The sequence below is a fragment of the Staurois parvus genome, unplaced genomic scaffold (assembly GCF_062004578.1).
Source record: "Staurois parvus isolate SC_StPar_1 unplaced genomic scaffold, SC_StPar_1.0 ptg000192l, whole genome shotgun sequence".
NCBI lineage: Eukaryota > Metazoa > Chordata > Amphibia > Anura > Ranidae > Staurois > Staurois parvus.
Genome location: NW_028317988.1, coordinates 8743999 through 8756796, shown reverse-complemented (window position 1 = coordinate 8756796; position 12798 = coordinate 8743999). Strand labels below are relative to the sequence as shown.

The 12798-nt window shown below is 43.3% G+C and overlaps 1 long non-coding RNA gene across 1 annotated transcript in view; it reads right to left on the bottom strand.

Moving 5' to 3' along the window:
- LOC149461798 (uncharacterized) overlaps positions 1-12798 on the bottom strand; it is a 33940-nt gene that overhangs the window by 12906 nt on the left and 8236 nt on the right. Inside the window, exon 2 of the long non-coding RNA XR_016312774.1 lies at positions 861-992. This is a non-coding gene — a long non-coding RNA (uncharacterized LOC149461798). The remainder of the gene's footprint in view (positions 1-860; positions 993-12798) is intronic.

The following is a 12798-nucleotide window of genomic DNA, read 5'->3' as shown; positions in this document are numbered from 1 at the left end:
ACACTAGGGCGTAATCTAGGTTAGGCTAGGTTCAGGCCCATGCAGTTTGTGCTTGATCTGTTTCCGCAGTGCGTTTTGTGGTTTTGCACATGCATTTTTTACTTGTTTTTTGACACGTTGTTGATGCGTTTTGCGTTTTTTTTAACTTGATGCTGGACAGATTAAAACGCAAAATGCATCAAAAATGCATCAAAACCACACAACATGCTTTTCTGCAGCTTCTCCGTTGAAGTCCATAGATCCACAAATGCAACGTTTTGCGTTTAAAAAAGTCCCTGACCCTTTTCAAAAAATGCAATGGGTGAAAACATGGAGATGTGGACCTGTCCCATAGGAAACCATGTCAACTGGTCTGCTGTGCGTTTCTGCAAAACGCAGCAAAAAACGCATAGGTGTGAACCTAGACTTAGTGTTGCCCCCATTCACAACTGAGCTGAGCATCCTTGGTCTTCCTTTTTTTTTTTTTAGAATGTTTGTATAGGCATTTTTGCAGGTCCTTACACACATTTCAGGCTCCAGCATTTTTATTTTTGCATGACAATTGTGCAAAATTGCACTGTTTAGCGTACGATTGCCACATCATCCCTATAAAACTGAGCACGTATTAATTATACAGGTTCTGTGGCTGATGAAGGTGGTAATTAAACTCATCTGCATTAAATTGGCCTCAGAACCCGCGTCCTTAATATGCATTCGACTTTAAAGGGATGAGGTGGCAACACTAGTTTAGCATGCCATTAACCTCCCTGGCAGTATTCCCGAGTGTAGCTCGGGGTAAAGTTTCAGCACCACAAGCGGTAACCCCGAGCTACACTCAGGAATACCTTGCAGCGTTGCTCCGGGATCTCTTCTGCACTTACCTTGTCCTTCGCTCACACGATGTCCCTCCTGCAGTGTCCCCTGTAATGTCCTCCTGCCAATGCCGGCATCTGTCTTCTGGGTTCCGTTCCCTGCAACATCGGGACGTACGGGGGACAGAACTGGCGGGAAATCTAAAAATGTGAAAAAGTGACATTCACTAAATACAGTAAAATCCCATAGTAAAACATTACTGTATCAAATCATTTCACATATATTTTGTCCCGAGTGCTTTGTCCTGTGCCCTGCCTGCATTTTTACTGTTCTTTCTGCCTGGAAACTGAGAAATGTCCATGGCGTCCAAAAAGCGTCCCTTTAGGTCAAAAGCGGTTTTAGACCGGCTAGAGAACAGCGATAGTAAATCAGAACCACTTGCAGAATTGAGTGATAATGATTTGTGGGGAAATTCGTCATCAGACACTGAAAACGATTTTGCGTCTTTGCTCAGCGATATGCGAACTTGGCGCTATATTTCAAATTTCAGTGTTTTTGGTTTGATTATATTATTGAATTAAATTTATTATTATTTTTTATGATTATTTATTAAATTATAATTTATGATTTCGTTTTTCAAATGTTATCATCCCCGGGATGTTTACTAGACTCTTGTTCAGCCAGATTTCAGTGAGTTATTCCTAACAATTACAGGCCTACAATAAATAAATACATATTTCCATGCAAAAAAATGTACCGCTTTGAGCACAGAAATACTGACATAATCAGACTGCTAGGAAGGCTACAGATGAATAGCACCCAAACCCGTGTCAACTGTTTTGCCAGGATTTTAGCATAATTCGGAGTCGTGAGCAGAATCGCGCCATTCCAGCTCATGATTCCAAATCCTGTTGAAGGCACCTTTCACACAGGCGGCTGGGAGGTGGTAAAAACATGTGGTTGAGCCTCGGTCCCCTCCCCCCCAACAACCACCATCAAACCACCCACCTAAAGTCCACAATACAACCAGAGGGGTACCTTCACATGTCAAAGCCAAGATGCTTTGCATCATTGCCACAGCACGTTTAACACAGCATGTCAGTTGGGCAATTCAAGTCAATGGGGCTATGCCATAACTGCCATGTTGCAATGCATTTGTCCCATTAGCAGTCAGAAAAAAAAAACAGGCATTCAAGAAGGGTCAGGATCACCTCCTGAACGCCTGACAGCGGGTGCTTAGTGGCACCCTAAAAGGTGATCCACCGCAGATTGATTTTCAGGGAATGTGCATGTGTGAACTGTGACTGAGGCCTCGGTTCACACTAGTGCACGCACCTTTTCTAAAACGCATCCATTGCGATGCGCTGTGAGATGAGATGCATGGGGGTACCATGCTGAATGAATGCCAACCCCCCCCCCACACACGTGCGTCATGCAAGAGAAGCACAATGCGGCTGCGGGTGGTTGCGGCTGCGGGAATCATATCGATAGTGTGAACCTAGCCTTCAGGAAGACTGAGAAAGACTGTCTTTTTCGCACCCACAGCTGCATCGCTCTCCTCTTGCGAGATGAATGAATGGCACCCCTATGAATGTCATCCTGCAGCAGGATCACGGCTCAACTAAAAAGACCATGCGGTTTCTGTGCAGATGCGTTTCAAAAAAGGTGCATGCACCTTTTCCTTGTGTGAAATGCGGACACAGCAGCCCATTCAAATAAATGGGCTGCTGTGCTCATGCAAACGCGGGCCACGTAGCCTGCACTAGCGTAAACCGGACCTAATAAATTCATATTTAATAAATAAGTCAAAAAATGAATAAACATGAAACAAAATATACAAGTTGCTCAAAGCACTAGTAGGATGATGCATGTATTCCACATGACATCTCCTGCGATACTACAGCACACTGAGTGGTCCTCAAGGCCAGGCACTCTGGTACCCTGTAAAAGGAACTGCCTGTACTAGACATCTATATAATTAACATTCTTCTCCTTAAATGTATTCTTCATTCATTTTTTTTAAACAATTTCTTTCCTCATTTTTTTTTAAACATCTATTACAATTGAACAAATGCTACTGAAAAAAAGAAGTGCTTTCAGTATACTTTTTGGTATTATACTACCACCTACTGGTAAAACACAATATTGGCAGTAGGAGATATATATACTGTATGCTGTGTGAGCAGTATACAGTACAGGTGAAACTCGAAAAATTAGAATATCGTGCAAAAGTTCATTTATTTCAGTAATGCAACTTAAAAGGTGAAACTAATATATGAGATAGACTCATTACATGCAAAGCAAGATAGTTCAAGCCGTGATTTGTCATAATTGTGATGATTATGGCTTACAGCTCATGAAAACCCCAAATCCACAATCTCAGAAAATTAGAATATTACATGCAATCAATAAAACAAGGATTGTACATAGAACAATATCCGACCTCTGAAAAGTATAAGCATGCATATGTGCTCAGTACTTGGTTTGGGCCCCTTTTGCAGTTTGTTATGGAAGACCAGGATGCTCCAATAGCGGCCTTCAGCTCTTCTGCATTGTTCGGTCTCATGTCTCTCATCTTTCTCATGGCAATGCCCCATAGATTCTCTATGGGGTTCAGGTCAGGTGAGTTTTCTGGCCAATCAAGCACAGTAATCCCACGGTCATTGAACCAGGTTTTGGTGCTTTTGGCAGTGTGGGCAGGTGCCAAGTCCTGCTGGAAAATGAAGTCAGCATCCCCATAAAGCTAGTCTGCGGAAGGAAGCATGAAGTGCTCCAAAATCTCCTGGTAGATGGCTGCGTTGACCCTGGACTTAGTGAAGCACAGTGGACCAACACCAGCAGATGACATGGCTCCCCAAATCAACACAGACTGTGGAAACTTCACACTGGACTTCAAGCATCTTGCAGTGTGTGCCTCTCCATTCTTCCTCCATACTCGGGGTCCTTGTGCCTCTCCATTCTTCCTCCATACTCTGGGTCCTTGGTTTCCAAATGAGATGTAAAAGTTGCTCTCATCAGAAAAGAGGACTTTGGACCACTGAGCAACAGACCAGGTCTGTTTTTCTTTAGCCCAGGTAAGACGCTTCTGATGTTTGTTGTTCAGGAGCGGCATGACAAGAGGAATATGACATTTGAAGCCCATGTCCAGGATCCGTCTGTGTGTGGTGGCTCTTGATGCACTGACTCCAGCCTCAGTCCACTCCTTGTGAAAGTCCCCAACACTTTTGAATGGCCTTTTCCTGACAATCCTCTCCAGGCTGCGGTCATCCCTGCTGCTTGTGCACCTTTTTCTTCCACACTTTTCCCTTCCACATAACTTTCTATTAATGTGCTTTGATACAGCACTTTGGGAACATCCAACGTCTTTTCCATAACCTTTTGAGGCTTTCCCTCCTTATGGAGGGTGTCAATGATGGTTTTCTGCACAACTGTCAGGTCAGCAGTCTTTCCCATGATTGTGACTCCTACTGAACCAGACTGAGAGACCATTTAAAGGCTCAGGAACCCTTTGCAGGTGTTATGACTTAATTATCTGATTAGAGTGGGACACTTTGAGCCGAGAATATTGCACCTTTTCACAATATTCTCATTTTCTGAGATTGTGGATTTGGGGTTTTCATGAGCTGTAAGCCATAACCATCACAATTATGACAAATCACGGCTTGAACTATCTTGCTTTGCATGTAATGAGTCTATCTCATATATTAGTTCCACCTTTTAAGTTGCATTACTGAAATAAATGAACGTTTGCATGATATTCTAATTTTTCAAGTTTCACCTGTATATGTCTGAAGAGGTGTATATTTATAAAGGATTCATACTTTAACAACTTTTGTAGTAATGCCACAGAAGGGTAATGTCAACTTTCACTTATCTAGATGTAAACCCTAATAATGAACTTCCATTATTTGCTCCCTTTTGGTCTATTACAGTGGTCTCCAAATTGCGGCCCGGGGGGCAAGATGCAGCCATTTGCTTGCTTTTATCTGGCCCTTATGGCACTATTTCATCTACTGATACCAACAATTGGGTATAATTCCCCCCACTTACACCAATGAAGGGCACAACTCCTTCCAATGGCACCAATGATGGGGCACAGTTCCTCCCAATGACACTAATGATGGGGTACATTGACATCAATGATGGGGCAAAATGCCTCCCAATGACACTAATGATGGGGTCCAATGACATCAATGATGGGGCGCAATTCCTCCCAATGACACTAATGATGGGGTCCAAGGACATCACTGATGGGGCACAATTCCTCCCAATGACACTAATGATGGGGTACATTGACATCAATGATGGGGCAAAATGCCTCCCAATGACACTAATGATTAGGTCCAATGAAATCAATGATGAGGCGCAATTCCTCCCAATGACACTAATGATGGGGTCCAAGGACATCAATGATGGGGCGCAATTCCACCCAATGACACTAATGATGGGGTCCAAGGACATCAATGATGGGGCACAATTCCTCCCAATGACACTAATGATGGGGTCCAATGAATCAACGATGGGGCAAAATTCCTGCCAATGACACTAATGATGGGGTCCAAGGACATCAACGATGGGGCACAATTCCTCCCAATGACACTAATGGGGTCCAAGGACATCAATGATGGGGCACAATTCCTCCCAATGACAATAATGATGGGGTCCAATGACATCAATGATGGGGCACAACTCCTCCCACTGACACCAAACAATGGGGCATTATTTTTTTTTCCCACTGATGTTGGGACCTTTTCTACTCCCACTGGCCACAGACCCGGCCCTCATAAAGTCTGAAGGACAGTTAACTTGCCCTTTGTTTAGAAAATTTGGAGACCCCTGGTCTATTAAATACTTAATCAAAAATATATTTTTATATTTAATTGTTCGACAAGTACCTGTTGATCCTGCCAGAAATCCTGTGAACAGATACATGTCTCCCCAGATCCAGGGGCAAAAAAGACTAAGGAGTGAACTCATGTGGCCACCACTTCAAAGAACTGGTAAGCTGAGATACATTTCATTTTTGTTTTTTGGATTTAAGTACATATTAAATCGGTATTAAACTCAAATCCAAAAATGTACTATAATGCAGTTTACCAATCATTAGATGTGGTGGCTGCATTGGTTTTCTTTTTTTAGGCTTTTTTCTTCTGTTTGTACCTGGTGATCTGGCCAGTAGCACACCTCTTGTATTAGAGCGCCCCCACTCTGGATGAAGGAGCAACAGACTTTATACAGAAAAATATATGTGGATAAGATCTTAATCTGATATAAATGTACCGACCCCATGAACAGTGTATAGAGAAGAATAATCCCCCCTCCCTATACGGGGAAGACAAGGAATAAAAGAAGGGCCTTCAAATGTGCCATAATAATATGTATAAAGTTTGTTGTTGCTCCTTCATCCAGAGTGGGGGCGCTCTTTATTCCCTTTCTTCCCCCTATAGGGAGGGGGAATTATTCTGCTGCAAGAACAAACTTTGGACAGCAGCATTGTCAGTCTAGGGGGAGGGGAGTGTTAGCCCCGGTCAGGGGCGGACTGACCACTCGAATACTTGGCACTGCCCGAGGGCCCGGGGTCAGTAGAGGGCCCCATGAGATGCCCCTGGTACCTTTCATTGGCTTTTTCATAGGCTTTTTTGGGTGTTGGCGAGGACACAGGGGCCCCATGATCCCATGAGTTCTCAGTCCGCCCCTGGCCCCGGTTCACTCCGGTATGACTTGTCATGTGATTTGACAGTTCCAAATTGCATGACAATTCGCACCCAACTGTCGGCAATGGAACCGTTCAAAATGGTGCGACTCTGACTTCATCAGAATTGCACCGAGGTTGAAAATAGTTCCTTCACAATTTTCAGTGATTTCAGGGGCGACTTGCATAGACATCTATGCATTAAGTCGCTCAGATGTCAGGCAAGTCGCACCTGAAATCGCACTGACCTTCGGGTTTGAAATCACGCTACTTCAAGTGAAGTAACGCGATTTCAAAGTCACCGTCAGTGTGAACTAGGGCTTATATGCATTAGCAGATTTAGATACACTAACAAATTGAGTCCAAACTCCAAATCAAACTGCAGTTATGCAAGCAGTTACAGCAACAGTTTTTTTTTTTTGGGGGGATAAAGGTTTTACATGAAAAGCTGATCATTGTAAGCACCCTTTGTCAGTAGCAAATGGTTTGTCTCAACAATCTGTTACATGTGTAGGACATCTTGCTCTTTTGAAAAACAACAGACTTACTGGCCAGATCACCAGGTGAAAATAAAGGAAAGAAACCCTAAAAAAGAAAACCAATGCAGCCACCACATCTAAGAACAGGTAAGCTGCAATGTAATGTTTGCTTTTGAATTTAATATCACTTTAACCACTTGCCAAGAACCCCATACTGCTACAGGGCGGCAACTCTGCGCAAACTCACACACATATATATATAATTTAGCATTATCTGGTAGGGGGCGCAGGCTCCTGTAGGTGTCGATCACCGGGTCCCGCCCATCGATTCATGGCCTGGACTCAGCGGAACAGCTGACAGGAGAGAGATCTGTGAGTGCAAATAACTCAGATCTGTTTCCTGTCAGTGGGGACATGCTGGTTTTTATCACTCTGCAAAGCAGGGAAATAAGAACCAGCAGCTCCCCTAGTAAAACACCACACAGTCAGGGGCGGCCTGACAACTCATGGGGCCCCCGGGCAATAGGGGATCATGGGGCCCCTGTGTCACCGCTCACACCCAAAAAAGCCTATGAAAAAGCCAATGAAAGGTACCAAGGGCATCTCATGGGGCCCCCTACTGACCCCGTGCCCTCAGGCAGTGCCCGAGCGCTCGAATGGTCAGTCCGCCCCTGCACACAGTACAAAGTGTAATCACTCCCTAGCACACAGTTAACCCTTTGATCGCCCCAGATGTTAACCCTTTCCTGCCTAGTGTCATTAATACAGTGTCAGTACTTTTTGTATTAGCACTGATCACTGAATTAATGTCACTGGAGATGTCAGTGGCAGTTAGTCAGTTTCCGCACAGTGTCAGTTAATGTAAGAATGCCCACCACACTATCGCAGTCCTGCTATAAGTCGCTGATTGCTAGTATACAAAAAAAAATAAACATTCCAGTATATATATCTCCTATATACTGTATCTCCTAGATTGTAAGCTCCAAGGAGCAGGGCCCTCCTATCCCTCTTGTATTGAACTGTATTGTTGCTGTATTGTCTCCCGTTATATTGTAAAGTGCTGAGCCAACTGTTGGCGCTATATAAATCCTGTATAATAATAATATAATAATAATAATATATACATATATAGTTTTTACTCTGCCATTTGTAGACGCTACAACTTTCATGCAAACAAATTAGTATACACTTATTGAGATTTTTTTTTTTACCAAAGACATGTAGAAAAATAAAGTTTGGCCTAAATTTCTGCAGAAAATTTGATATTTTTTATAGGATATAATAAATATTATTTTGTTTTGTTTATAATTTTCAGTCTTTTTTTATTTACAGTGCAAACAAACAATGAATAAAACCCCAGTGATGCTCAAATACCACCAAAAAAAAGCTCTATTTGTGTGAAAAAAAAAATTATATAAATTTAATTTGTGTTCAGTGTTGCATGACTGTGCAATTGTCAGTTAAGTAGCACAGTGCTGTATAGCAAAAAATGGCCTGGTCATGAAGGGGGTAGGGGTACATCTTCTGGGGGGCAAGTGGTTAAGCCTCCCCTGCCTAGCAGGGATGGACTGATTATTTGGAAACTCGGGCACTGCCCGAGGGACTGGGGTCAGTAGGGGGCCCCATGAGATGCCCCGGTACCTCTTTCATAGGCTTTTTTGAGTTTGGGCAAGGACACAGGGGCCCCATGATCCCCTATTGCCCGGGGGCCCCATGACTTGTCCGTCCGCCCCTGCTGCCTAGTATGGCCGATCATAGCAGTGTCGCCAATCAGTGCCGTCAGTCAGTGCCACCCATCAGTGCCCATCAGTGCTGCCCATCGGTGCTGCCTATCAGTGCCTATCATTGTTGCATATCAGAGCCGCCTCATTATTGCCAGCTCATCAGTGCCGCCTATCAGTGTCCATCAGTGCTGCCTATCAGTGCCGCCTATCTCTGCCACCTCATCCGTGCTGCCTATCAATGCCCATTAGTGCTGCCTATCAGTGCTGCCTATCAGTGCAGCCTCATCAATGAAGAAAAATTACCTGTTTACAAAATTTTATAATAGAAACAAAGAAAAACTTTTTTTTTAAATGTTTGCTCTTTTTTTGTTTATAGTGCAAAAAATATTTATTTGTGTGAAAAAAATGCTAAAAATTTCATATGGGTACCAGGGGAAGACTGACCATTTGGAAACTCGGGCACTGCCCGAGGACCCGGGGTCCGTAGGGGGCCCCATGAGATGCCCCTGGTACCTTTTTCCTAGGCTTTTTTGAGTTTGGGCACGGACACAGGGGCCCCATGATCCCCTATTGCCCGGGGGCCCCATGAGTTGTCAGTCCGCCCCTGCTGCCTAGTATGGCCGATCATATAACAGACAAATATAAATCACGGATAGTCTGATTCTCATTTTGTAGGATATGAGTAGATTTATACATATATATATATTGATATTAATTGTTTCCTATGTGAAGCTATAAAAGGTTTACTGTTCCTTTAAATACAGCAAGGACTTGGCAGTTGTTACATTGTAACAATCTTGTGTCTGAATCATAACTTTTTTCTTCAGTTCCTTTGATGAAAATCAACCATTGGCCCGGCATTAAAATCTAGCTGTGAGATGTAAGCTCTTCTTCCAGATAAGCGGACTTAATTTCATACGTATACTTTGATAACGGAAAAAAAGATGAACTGGAAATGAGGCTAAACAGGCAAAGCCTTGGGCCTGGCCCAGTTACCGGGGCGCACTGCCTAATCTTCTCACTGAACAGCCTCAGACAGATGACAGTCAGATAAGTCTGAAATCTGCTGCATATTTTAATATCATTAGGCTGGAAATTCAGCTCAGTATCAGAGGAGAATGTTGCATCGTCTATGTACTCTATGCCATGCGTCATTACTGCACGTCAGCCTGCAACTGCTCCTGTTATTACCACATGGAGACATTTTTTGAACCAGGTTCTGAATTTTTTAGTAACTAGAGAAGAACAAATGATTAACGTAGATTTAAGTCATAACTAGGTGTTTTTTTTAGTTTGTTAAAGCATTGTTTTTCTGTTCTACCTAAATGTATGTCTTCTGTTGTTGCATTGAACTGTATGGTTTTTATAGTTTGCTGACATCTAGTGGTGGTTTGAGCCACTAAAACTTTGCCTGTGTGATTTGGTATCTCCCCTCCTGTTTTGTGCTAGTTATTTAGAAGAGAGGTACGGGCATACCTTGATTGTTGTTCTGTTCTACCTAAATGTATTTCTTCTGCTGTTGCATTGAACTGTATGGTTTTGTAGTTTGCTGACATCTAGTGGTGGTTTGAGGCACCACAACTTTGCCTGTGTGATTTGATATCTCCCCTCCTGTTTTGTGCTAGTTATTTAGAAGAGAGGTACGGGCATACCTTGATTGTTGTTCTGTTCTACCTAAATGTATTTCTTCTGCTGTTACATTGGACTGTATGGTTTTGTAGTTTGCTGACATCTAGTGGTGGTTTGAGGCACTAAAACTTTGCCTGTGTGATTTGGTATCTCTCCCCTTCTGTTTTGTGCTAGTTATTTAGAAGAGAGGTACGGGCGTACCTTGATTGTTGTTTTGTTCTACCTAAATGTATGTCTTCTGTTGTTGCATTGAAGTGTATGGTTTTGTAGTTTGCTGACATCTAGTGGTGGTTTGAGGCACTACAACTTTGCCTGTGTGATTTGATATCTCCCCTCCTGTTTTGTGCTAGTTATTTAGAAGAGAGGTACGGGCGTACCTTGATTGTTGTTCTGTTCTACCTAAATGTATTTCTTCTGTTGTTGCATTGAACTGTATGGTTTTGTAGTTTGCTGACATCTAGTGGTGGTTTGAGGCACCACAACTTTGCCTGTGTGATTTGGTATCTCCCCTCCTATTTTGTGCTAAGTATTTAAAAGAGAGGCACAGGCGTACCTTGGCTTACGAATGCCTCGGTTAATGGAATTTTCGGTTTACGAATGAAAATCCATTGAAAATAATGCCTTGCTTATGAATTTTTTTTGCAATATGAAGCATTTATAGCGCCGGCCCCGTGCCTTTAAAGTGCACTTTCTAATAAGTTTTGAACAGATAAAATACTTTTTTTTAAACTTTTTTTCCGACCTCTGGAACAGATTGGTTTCAATGCATTCCTATGGGAAACTGAGTTTTGGTTTACAAATTTTTCGCAATACGAAACGTCCCTCAGAACGCAATACATTCGTAAACCGAGGTACTCCTGCATAGCCAAAGCCTTTTCTGGCCATACCTCTCTTGTGGGTTACAGGAATACGCTTAATTTTGTTCTCCTGTGACCCAGAGACAGCAGATAGGAGGCTATTTGCTAAATATCACTGAAAGGGCAGAGCTGCTCCATGCTCTGGAGGATCTTGACAATATTATCGGAATCCACCCAGCTGCCTGATTGACAGTTGGCTCTACCTCTCAGCATGCAGCTGAGAGTAGGGCCAGCTTCACCTACCCTCTCCCCAGCCCTGCTCTCCAGTGATTGCTGAAGCGGCACAGCAGAGGCCGTCACTACTCTCCGCTCTGAACAAACCGAGAACTGAGTGATCAGCTGTCATGTGATTGCTCAGTTCTCAGTGTTGCAGCTGCCATGGGACAGCAGCAGTATAACCAGGGCCATGGATAAGGGGGTACCACCAGTCCTCCTGTATGGGACCCAGGCCAGCAGGGGGGCTTGATGAATTGTATGTGGGCAGGGAGGGTGATCGGCATTGCGGGAGGGGGCAATTACTGGAACCTATCCCCTTTATGGCTCTCTCTGCAGCAGCTGAAATCTGGCTTTTTTCTCCTCTCCCTCCCGCTGGCTTTCAGCTGCTGCAGAGAGAGACATACAAGGGCGTCAGTTCAAGTAATTGCCCCTCCCGCCACACCCATTACCCTCCCTTTGCACCATATGTTTCCCCCTGATGCCCAGGCCCCCCTGTGTGCCCCCACCCCCGCAGTGCTTCAAGCTTCCCTCCTTTCCTTCCCACGGGCAGCTGCAAGTGCACAATAGGATCCTTCAGGATGGAGAGTGGGGGAAGGGTCAGGTAATTTATGTCACATTTACCAGCCCTATCTTTTCTGAATGAACACAATGGGTGATCGGTACTGATCAATTACTGTGTCCATTCATAACTTAAGCATAGTACACTGTGTTTTTTGAGGGAGGGGCTGTCAGGTTGGCTGTACGGGGCCCTGTGATTTTTAACAGCAGCTCTGATTATAACACCAATACTGCAGCATAGAGGTGAGTATAAATATTCATTTTTTATTTTTTTATAAATACATACTTCTTTTCCTAGATGGTCCCTCTCTGTTTTTTTTCATGCTCCCTCAGTCAGTGTTGTTTCCTTACAGACACATGGCTTACCCCTGGTTCACACCAATGCTTTTTTTAGTGCTTTTTGCAAAAATGCATTACAGGCTATTTAACATGGTTTCCCATAGGACACGTTCATATCTATGCTTTTTTGAGCTGCTTCATTTTTAGAAAAGGACAGAGACTTTTTTAAATGCAAACAGCAGCATTTTTTGCTACAATAGAGTTCAATGGAGAAGGTGCTGAAACGCATTTAGTGCATTTACTCACAAACATAGTAGTAAAACAAGCATGTGTTACTTATCATGGGGTTCGGTTTTGGACTCTACATGCTTGTTTTACTGCTATGTTTGTGAGTATATCTCCTAACTTAATAAATCAATTAACTGTTTACTGAAGTAATGCGGAAGGTTGGCGCGCTCTGTCTTTTTTTCTTCACTACAGTTTATATTGAGCTTCCTCAGCTTTTTGTTTGAGCCTTTGATCGGTTCTGGATGAATCTCCATACTCTTCAAGAGTATTGGTCCATCAGCCCC